The sequence below is a fragment of the Malus domestica genome, chromosome 05 (assembly GCF_042453785.1).
Source record: "Malus domestica chromosome 05, GDT2T_hap1".
NCBI classification, from domain to species: Eukaryota; Viridiplantae; Streptophyta; class Magnoliopsida; order Rosales; family Rosaceae; genus Malus; species Malus domestica.
The window spans coordinates 22,416,761-22,426,433 of record NC_091665.1 but is presented as its reverse complement, the minus strand read 5'-3'; the positions used below and the strand labels follow the sequence as shown (position 1 = coordinate 22,426,433).

Here is a 9,673-nt window from a genome sequence, read left to right as displayed (position 1 = left end):
AAATATTGAAAAAGATAAGGGGTATTTTTGTCTTAAAATGTTTTAATTTTATGTTCCACGGGGTAGAACAAGTCGTTCTCGGAGGTGAGGTGGAACGAAAATTCAACCAAAACTCGTTCCGTAGGACAGTGCGTCCACTGTTTTTGGCGTACCAAACATGGGAAGAAGGGGTTCCGTCCCACTTCGTTTTGTCTCATCCTACGTACCAAACGGTACCTTCACTAATAACTGAAAGCATTTTTGATAAAAGTGTTTTTATGTTCCAAAAGCATTTAAAGTGCATTTTTCAAGCATCAGTTACGTGGTTCTTGCATGAAACAAGTGTTTTTTTCAGGATTCACTTACATAATAAATATTGATTCCAAAAACGCTTTTCATCAAACACTTTGATCAAAATTGTTTTTAATCATTTTAAAAGTACTTCTACACATTGCCCTAAAATTGGTTGGTTGCCAAGGACATGGGATAAGGCTTTGGGCTTATACCCTTTCCATACCAGTATTAAGATGGATGAATGGTCGGTACATTTTTGGGCGTGTCTACTATGCGGTCAATTAGCGCGGACCATCCGTGTGGACCGTAATCTCACGAGTTGAAATGGGTCTTTAGGACCTGGTGTGATCTACGCGCATCCTTGTCGGAAGGAGAGAGAGATAGGGAAGAGAAGGTGATTGCAGACTGGGAGGAGGCGATTACAGGTGGATTGAAGCTCCTTGTACAAAACATCGCAGATGGAACACCTCGCCATCTCTCTTGAAGCTCTAAAGTTGAGTTTCGAAGCTCAATTTGTGGGAATTATGAATGTCTATAGCTGCAAGAAGCCTGCCTCTCTATTTTAATAAAGGTCAGTTTTGACTTAAGTTCACAAGGGTGGTTCCTCTACAACCTTTACATCTCGATTTAAGTGTTGAAGGTCAGCACTCCAAATCCCACTACTGTGAACATGTTTTGTGAAGATATGACGCTCATACCATTGTCGCCGTCGCGGCCGCTGTCCAATTATGGAGTGTGGTGGTTCGTATCGCTCCACTGCTTCGGTCATTTGGTCCAAGTTGTACAGCTTCTACCATTTCGTTCCCCTTTCGAAATTAAGGTCCAAGTTTTTTGTTATCAAAATCTATTCCGGGTACGTTTGTACGATGCTTTTTATTTCGAAGAATTTGACTCCGTAATGCTGGATTGTTACAAATAGATATCAGGAAATTCTTGAAATTCGATTTTAGATATATACGGGTAAAACTTGTGTTGGGTTGTGATAAGTTGTGTTATATTTGTGTACTTTTGAAGCAGCAAGTTATTGAATTGGATTTCGATAAGGGACGAGTTCGAAATAGAAGAAAGTGAGGATGTAGATGTAGAAGATGAATTTGGTGCAGATGATAGAATTTGTGGTACCAGACGTAGACGATGAGTTGAAATCTAAATTGAAGGGTAAATTACATTTCGCCCCTCAGGTTTGTAGCCGATCGCAACCTCATACAACATCTTTAAAACATTTCAATTTTATACAATTGTTAGTGTGTCATTTCAATGTTAAATTTTCTGTTAGTTATTCAATTATATGTTCACGTGGCCATTGTGAACCCCAATTTGGGACTAGACTTACGCAATGACCCTACAAGGAAATTAAACCAAAGTGGCCCATACCTTCTTCACCGGGAACCTAAACATAGGAAGACACAGACTTCCTTCACAACCACATCCTCCCCATTGCCGCCATCATCTTATCTGTATCCACCACCACTGCTTACATGGCTATAGTCCCCATCGTCACTGAGGACAAGATCGTCGAGCTCGATGACGCGTAGAAGAAATGCACAAAGACAAAGAGGTGGATGATGCGACTCTAAGCTATTGGATTTCTATTAGAACTAATTAGGCCCATTATATATGTATTTCCATCACCTCAAACTCTATTATCTTTAGATGGATTTAAACCCCTTTATGATGTAGAAAGGGTATGAATGAAGAATGTTGTTATCTACTTTCTTACTTTCTCTGCATTTTCTCTTTCTTTCCCCTTTCTGTGAAATGAGTTCCATCAATTGGTATCCAAAACCAAGGTTCAGTTCTACTGGGAGCACCTGTACAAACGGTTGTTACCACCACCGTGGTGGAGGCCAAAAGTGAGTCTTGACCTAATCACTGGGTGGCTCAATTTTGAGAGGTACAAAACCTGATGCTAACGATTTCCTTACGACGAGTTGAGTTTCAGTCACGCATGGCTGAAATCAACAAGACGATGGTCCAAAACGCCACCATTCAACAATCTTGAGCGAGTGTCTACGAATCTCCTACAATAGCAGTGTACGATCCTTGCGACGCCTTCGATCCACATGGGCGAGCAAACCTACCATCCTCAGCTGGGAATTTTGGTTCGAATCGAGGGTCACTTGAATCTTTGGTAGGTTCGAATCGAGGGTCACTTGAATCTTTGGGTTTTCAATTATGAGAACGATCAGGTCTCTCCTCATGAACTTGACCTGGGCCTCGATTTGACAGTTTGTTTATGGGTTTGGTTCCCAAAAAAGGGAAGAAGAAGGATGAGCGGCGACCAAGATTCTAGGTTCCAGTGAGAGCTGGGAGTTAGAGATTTGATAAAACTTAATAAAAAACCATTTACTAATGAAATAAAAAATATTTGAAGTTACTATCAAAGGGGGAGAGATGCTATTTCATGTCATGCTACTGTTCGGTTGGAAAACATTATTGGTGTCTTTTCTTACTTGTATTACTAAGTTAGACATTTTGATATCTCTTTTGTAGATGCTCTAAAAGCAGTTAATTTTTTCTAAAATTTAGCGATTCAAAACCCGGCAACTCCTCCTTCCACCATTGGCCGCACAAATCCCCTATCTCCAAAACCAACACCGAGTTCAACTACAAAATAATTAGATTATCGTTTAGCGCCTGAATTACGGTGCACAAAAGAAATGCAACAGCGATGATGCATTCTGAATGAGTGTTTTGTGCCGGCGAGTTGGTGGGTCACTAGTACATAACAGCATATTTATCATGTCAATTCCATTACGGGCATCAACAACTTGTGGTAGAAACTATTCAATTACCACGATCAAGTGTAGCTCGCGGTAGATAACATTAATCCACCACGACAGATTCTGACCCGTTGTTCAAAGTGAATAATCTACAACGGTTTTTAATCCCGTGATGGCATGTCAAAACCACCACGCGATATGCTCGTAGTGGTTACTTCAAACGACCACACCGCCTTTTGAAAATTCACCACGCCATCGGGCCGTGGTGGATGTTTTTACTTATTATAGTTAGAATCATTACATTACTTATTATTTATTACTATATTGATTATTGATTGCAACAAGGGAGGTTCATGGCTAAATGTGAAGATGTCCGAGTAATGGTTATTTTGGAATGCACCAGTTGTGTTCGAATCGTGTTTATAAGGAATCAATCAGTATTTCCAAACATAATACTCAAAAGAATCGACACAATACGTCCTTACTCAAAATAATTGGAATGCACCAATTCTATCCCTGTATACACAAGCATACGATTCATGGGAAGATGAAAAAAAAAAAAATAGATTGAACCGATCGCTCATGTGTCAGTCTTCCAAGGAAGATGAAAAATTACATAATATATATAACAGTATATTTAGGGATAACAGTATATATAGGGATATAGGGATATAGGAATAGGCATGAGGAACAAAAGTTTTGACAAATACTTTTACATTTCTGTTCAACTTTTAAATCATATAACATCCAATAGTCCTAATTAAAAGTGATGTGGAGAATTTCAATCAATAAATGACATGAACGCTACAAATAATGATAAATAAAATCTACAAAACGTGGGAGGGAGGCAAGGAGATCTCCATTGCTTTCGTGACTACCCAGAACACCCAAATTTGGTTTGTCTTCATTGCAATTTGACCAAAACAAATAAAAAGTGATCATTACAATTCAAGAACTATGTAAAATAAAAATAGAACTATATATGTAAAATTTAAGATATCAAAATTTTACCATAATTACAACATAAAAAATGATGTATGTTGTAGGCTTATTTGACTGAATTGTATAAAGGACAGAGAGGGAGAGGGGGCCGGCGGTAATAGAGAGAGAAGATAGATATGTAATTCTGAGGTGTGTATTATATCACCCCCTTATGCCCTTATTTATAGTAGTATGATAGGTAGAATCCTTACCCTAATAGGATTACATCTCTGATAGGAATTAAACTACTAAAGGGAATATACAAGATACTCCTAGATACATTAGGATTTATACAATCACATTCCTAATCCAATAAGACTGCAACACTCCCCCTTTAGTGTGTAAATACTCAAACCAAAGGTCGCATCAGATCTTCAGTAGATGAGGTAGAACATTTGATGAAGTCGTCAACACAACGGATGAAAGTAAGTCTCAAATATAAGAAAGTAAGTATGCATGGGTAGTAAAACTCACAAAACCTCGCTATGGTAAAACCCAAGGCATGGGGAAAACCCATAGACTAAGGAGAAAAGTGAGAAGTATGCATAATATCCAAAACAAACATCAAACATGACGAAAGTAGTGAACTCAACGGAATATGATCATCCCAAGATGGGTGCTTCATCAAAACCTCATAAGGTAGCAAAAATCTAGTGAGAAAAATGCTCCTAATCGTAGGAAAAAGAGTGCATTAAGATCAAGTGAGTATGCTTCAGGATACTCCCCCTGAGATGGACATAACTTCCAAATAAGAGAACTATAAGCAATTCAAATAATTTACGCATACTGATTCCTTGGACGAGCTTCTGAAAAGTAAACTTGGGCAATGACTTGGTGAAGAGATCGACCAAGTTGTCTTGGGAACGGATTTGCTTGACTTCAATGTTCTGATGTTGTTATTGTTGTCTCACTTAATGTATCCCTGCTTTAACTACTGGATACATGTAGCATTGTCTTCAAAGATCATCATAGGAAGGTCAACGATGGAAGAAAGACTACTAGTGCTTCGAATATGTTCCATAACTGCTCTCAACCAAAAACATTATCGCGAGGCTTCATGCAGGGTGAGAATATCAGCATGGTTCGAAGAAGTCGCAACTAGCGTTCGCTTGGTGGACCTCCAAGATATAGCGGTGTCTCAACCAGTAAAGATATAGCCTGTTTGAAAACGTGCCCTATGTAGGTCAGCTAGATAACTAACATCATCGTAACCAACGAGGCGGGAATCAACCCGTGGACCCAGGGGGTGGCGGTTCCTTTCGAGGATTCGTGGGTGTAGAACAATCCCAAATCCGTTGTACCCTTGAAGTAGCGAAAAATGTCTTTAACATCATTCCAGTGTTTGTGTGTAAGCGCATTGTTGTATCTAGCCAAAGGATTAACAACGACGGAGATGTCGGGTCTAGTGCATTGAGCCAAGACAATAAAGCACCAATTGCACTTAGGTATGGAACTTCAGACTCCAAAATCTCTTCCTCATCCTCCTTAGGATGGAAGGGATCTCGTTTAGCATCTAGAGTCTGAACGACCATAGTTGTACTCGAAGGCTTCGCTTTATCCTCATTAAAATGTCGCAACACCTTATTGATGTAGTTCAATTGATGTACTAGGATTCCATCCGAACAATGCTCGATCTTTAGACTGAGACAATATCGAGTTTTTCTAAGATCTTTCATTTCAAATTCCGATTTCAAGTGCACTGCAATTTCCTCAAGTTTTGCGGGAGTTCCAATGAGGTTCATGTCATCGACATAAACTGCAACGATCTCAAATTTAGTATATGACTTCTTAATGAACACGCATTGGCATAGGTCATTGTTCACACAACCCTGACTTGTCAAATATTCACTCAAACGGTTATACCACATCCGCCCGGATTTCTTCAATCTTGAGAGTGATCTCTGCAATCTAATTGAGAAAGTGTTCTATGGTCTAGAACTATTTAAACCAGTCAATGGAAGTCATTCTGGAACTTTCATGTATATTTCTGTATCTAGATCCTCATAGAGATATGTGGTTACCACGTCCATAAGTTCCATACTCAGTTTTTTGGAAACTACCAAACTGATAAGGTAGCGGAACGTTATGACATCCATTACGGGAGAATATGTCTCATCTTAATCAATCTTAGGGTATTGAGAGAAGCCTTGTGCTACGAGGCATGGTTTGTATCGCACTATTTCATTCTTCTCATTACGCTTCCTCACAAAAACCCACTTGTAGCTAACGAGCTTCAAATGTTGTGGAGTATGAGCTATAGGCCTAAACACCTTTCATTTCGTGAGCAAATCGAGTTCGACCTGGATTGCTTGTTTCCAGTTTGACCAATCCATTTTACATCGACATTCATCAACAGAACGTTGTTCAATGTCATCGTTAAGCATAATGTCGGAAGCAACGATATACACGAATGCATCATCGACAATCATCTCATTCTGATTCCAAACCTCATATAATACTGCGTAATAGACAGAAATCTCATGATTCTTAGGAGGTCGGGTTCTCTCATCTAAGCCATCACCGTAATCTAGAATAACCTCATGCGTTGGAACAGATGAGTAAACAATGGTTGGATTCAAACTAGGGTCACTAGTTTGTGCTGTTTTCATCTTCCAAGGTTGTGAATCCTTTGAACCAAGAGGTTAGCCACCATTGTACCTTATTGTGTGGGAAGTGCGGCCGCCCCACCCTCGAGGACGGTTTGGCCTTCAACGGCGGTGTTACGACGTACATGAAGTACGTCAATCTTTGCAGGTACGTTTTGCAGCAGGTATATGTGATCTTGTCACCTTTGCTAGATCAATAAAAACATCCAACATGCTTTAAGTGATGCTCTGAAGATCTAGAATACATCACACTTTAGATTTAGACTGAGGTGTGCAGGGATCTAAATGAAACATAGTGGGAGTAATCCATGAAAATTCACAGTGTTATACAAGAACGTTAGTGATCTTATCTTTCCCTAACGACGGGAAGATTGTCTCATCGAAGTGACAATCCGTAAAACGTGCAGTAAAGAGATCTTCTGTCAAGGGTTCTAAATAACGAATAATGGTTGGCAAATCATAACCGACATAGATTTCTATTTGTCTTTGAGGACCCATTTTGGTATGTAGTGGTGGCGCTATTGGCACATAGACTGTGCACCGAAATACACGTAAATGCGAGACGTCTGGCTCATATCCAGTAACCAACTGTAACAGTGAATGAGGTTGGGTAGCAGTGGGCCTCAGGCGGACTAACATAGTTGTGTGCAATATTGCCTGGCCTTAGGTAGATACCGGTAAATTGGTTCGCATAACCAAAGTCCGAGCTATAGTTTGAAGGAGCTTTATGAGAGCTTCTGCCAAGCTATTTTGGGTGTGAACATCAATCCCAATAGACATGCAATAATCGTTAATGGTCTGTAACATAAACTCTCTAGCATTATCCAGTCTAATCAACTTAATCGGATAATCAGGGTGGTGAGCCCTAAGCTTAATAATTTGTGCTAGGAGTTTTGCAAATGCAGCATTATGTGTGGACAATAAACAGACATGTGACCATCGCGTTGATACATCAACTAACACCATGAAGTATCTAAATGGTCCACATGTTGGTTGGATAGGTCCACAAATATCCCCTTGAATCCTCTGAATAAACTTAGGGGGGTCGTGAATAATCTTTGTAATTGAGGGTTGAATGTTCAACTTCCTCAAAGAACATGCTTTGCAAAGTGGATGGCCATGATAAGATTTCAAGTAATGCCTATGAGATACTTTGACGATACGACGCATCATATCTCGTCTGTGGTGTCCCATTCAATCATGCCAAAGCAGGAGAGTGTCATGGAACCCATCCATAGGGCTGACCACATAGTGTACCGTTCAATCAAATTCCACTGAAATAGACATGTGTTATTGCTATGGATCAAAGGATCATTGGTCAAGCATATGCCGAGCTAACCCCGAGGCTATTGCCAAGTATCATTCCTGTCTTGAGACTAACTTTGTGCATGTGGAACATCCTGAAGATGCTACTACAACTCTGGAGGTTTCATATTTTAAGGAGGTATTTGCTCTTATAAAAGAATAAAGTTTTATTTTTCTAAGACATGTTGGGGTATTTTTATACCCCTAATGGCCGAACCCACTAGGAGTGGCCGAACCCCCCTTATTTTCTAGGTTTGTGGTTTAATTTTCGAACAATTTTTCTAAGTCTTTGGAATTATTGTTTGGTTTTTGGTTTGTTTTGAACTATGGATGATTATTTTATGGATATTATTTCTCGAATTGATTACTTGAATGAATGGAATTATATTTATACATGTGACCAATTCAATTAATTTATTTCTAGGTATAACTAGTGGGGAAGTTAGTTGTATGGCTGATAGTGCAACTACGCACACTATATTGCGTGAGAAATACTATTTTACTAACTTCGTACCTAAGAATCCACCTCTGACAACCCTCTCAGGCCCATCTAACCTGATAAAAGAATACGGAAAGGTCCGTATTATGTTGGCCAATGGTACTGAATGAACCATTAAAGAGGCACTATATTCTCCACGTTCCAGAAGAAAATTGCTGAGTTTTAGAGATATTCAAGATAATTAATATCATGTTGAAACCACTGAAGAGAATGATTCTGAATTTCTTTGTATCACTTCTTACGAATATGACCGAAAGCGTATTCACGAGAAGTTGGAACGTCTCCCAATTGTGTTGTACATAACAACCATTTGTATGTAACATCCAATATCCTCCTCTGCACTTTCATACCATTTGTATGTAACCTCTTGATCTTCTTGATCGAGGAATAAGCTTCAGCTGCCATAGTCATTGCCACCTCATTGGCAGCCTTGGTATCCTCTTGGTCAAGGAGCCTAGACTCTGATGCCAGAATCGCCGTTTTTCTGCATCATAGAAAAAATAGTAGTATTTCATATTGGGTTGAATGATTCGTAAAGGAACTTGGGCAAATAATCCGTTTAACGCCATCAACAAGCTTACCACACGCATCCATGTCTTCTAGCAGATCTGGCTTTAAAAGCATATAGATTTCAGAAGCCTATCCAGAAACAGGCTTAACAGATTTCTCACGACTGCCCACGCGAGCAATCTCTTTTTTTGTAGCAGGTGAACTAGTCTCAGCGGTAAGAGGAATAGGCCTTGGTGCCATTTTAGCAGCAAAGTCCACCTTATCGCTTTTCATAGTAGCAAGCCTCTCCAAAGAACACAAAACCTCTACGTTGAGCAATTCTATCAGTAATCGTACTAGCCACTTTCAGCATGGCAGGCGTCACAGGCTTAGATCTAGAAACCTCATTTTTCTTCCCATTGGAAGAAGTCAAGTCAATCATAGGCTTCTTATCAGCAAACGGACCTTTACGAACAGTGGAGGAAGTCTTCAGTATTTTCTCAACCGACTTCTCTTGAGCAGGTAGGGAGGTTTATAGTAGGCTCCACGACAGGGATCAGACGAGCCAATGTATCCACCTTGATCCTCTTTATCTCTTCTCTCGGGAGCAGCCCATTTTTTTCCCGACAAATATGACTAAGCAACCAACGTCATTCACGGTACTCAGCAAGGAAGCTCAACCTATGCTGATTTTTCCCTCATTTTTTCTCTCAGACCAACAAGCAGGAGGCATGCATGCCCAGCATTCTAGCAGCCCATGAGGCCCGCGACCTCCTCATTTCTCTCAATCGTCGACT

General features: G+C 39.9%; 1 long non-coding RNA gene across 1 annotated transcript; it reads left to right on the top strand.

Annotated features, from left to right (window-relative positions):
* The first annotated feature begins 546 nt into the window (after positions 1 to 546).
* LOC139196439 (uncharacterized) lies at positions 547 to 1,525 on the top strand. Its single transcript, XR_011581361.1, has 2 exons — positions 547 to 1,126; positions 1,291 to 1,525. It is a non-coding gene; the product is annotated as an uncharacterized lncRNA (long non-coding RNA).
* Positions 1,526 to 9,673: the final 8,148 nt, after the last annotated feature.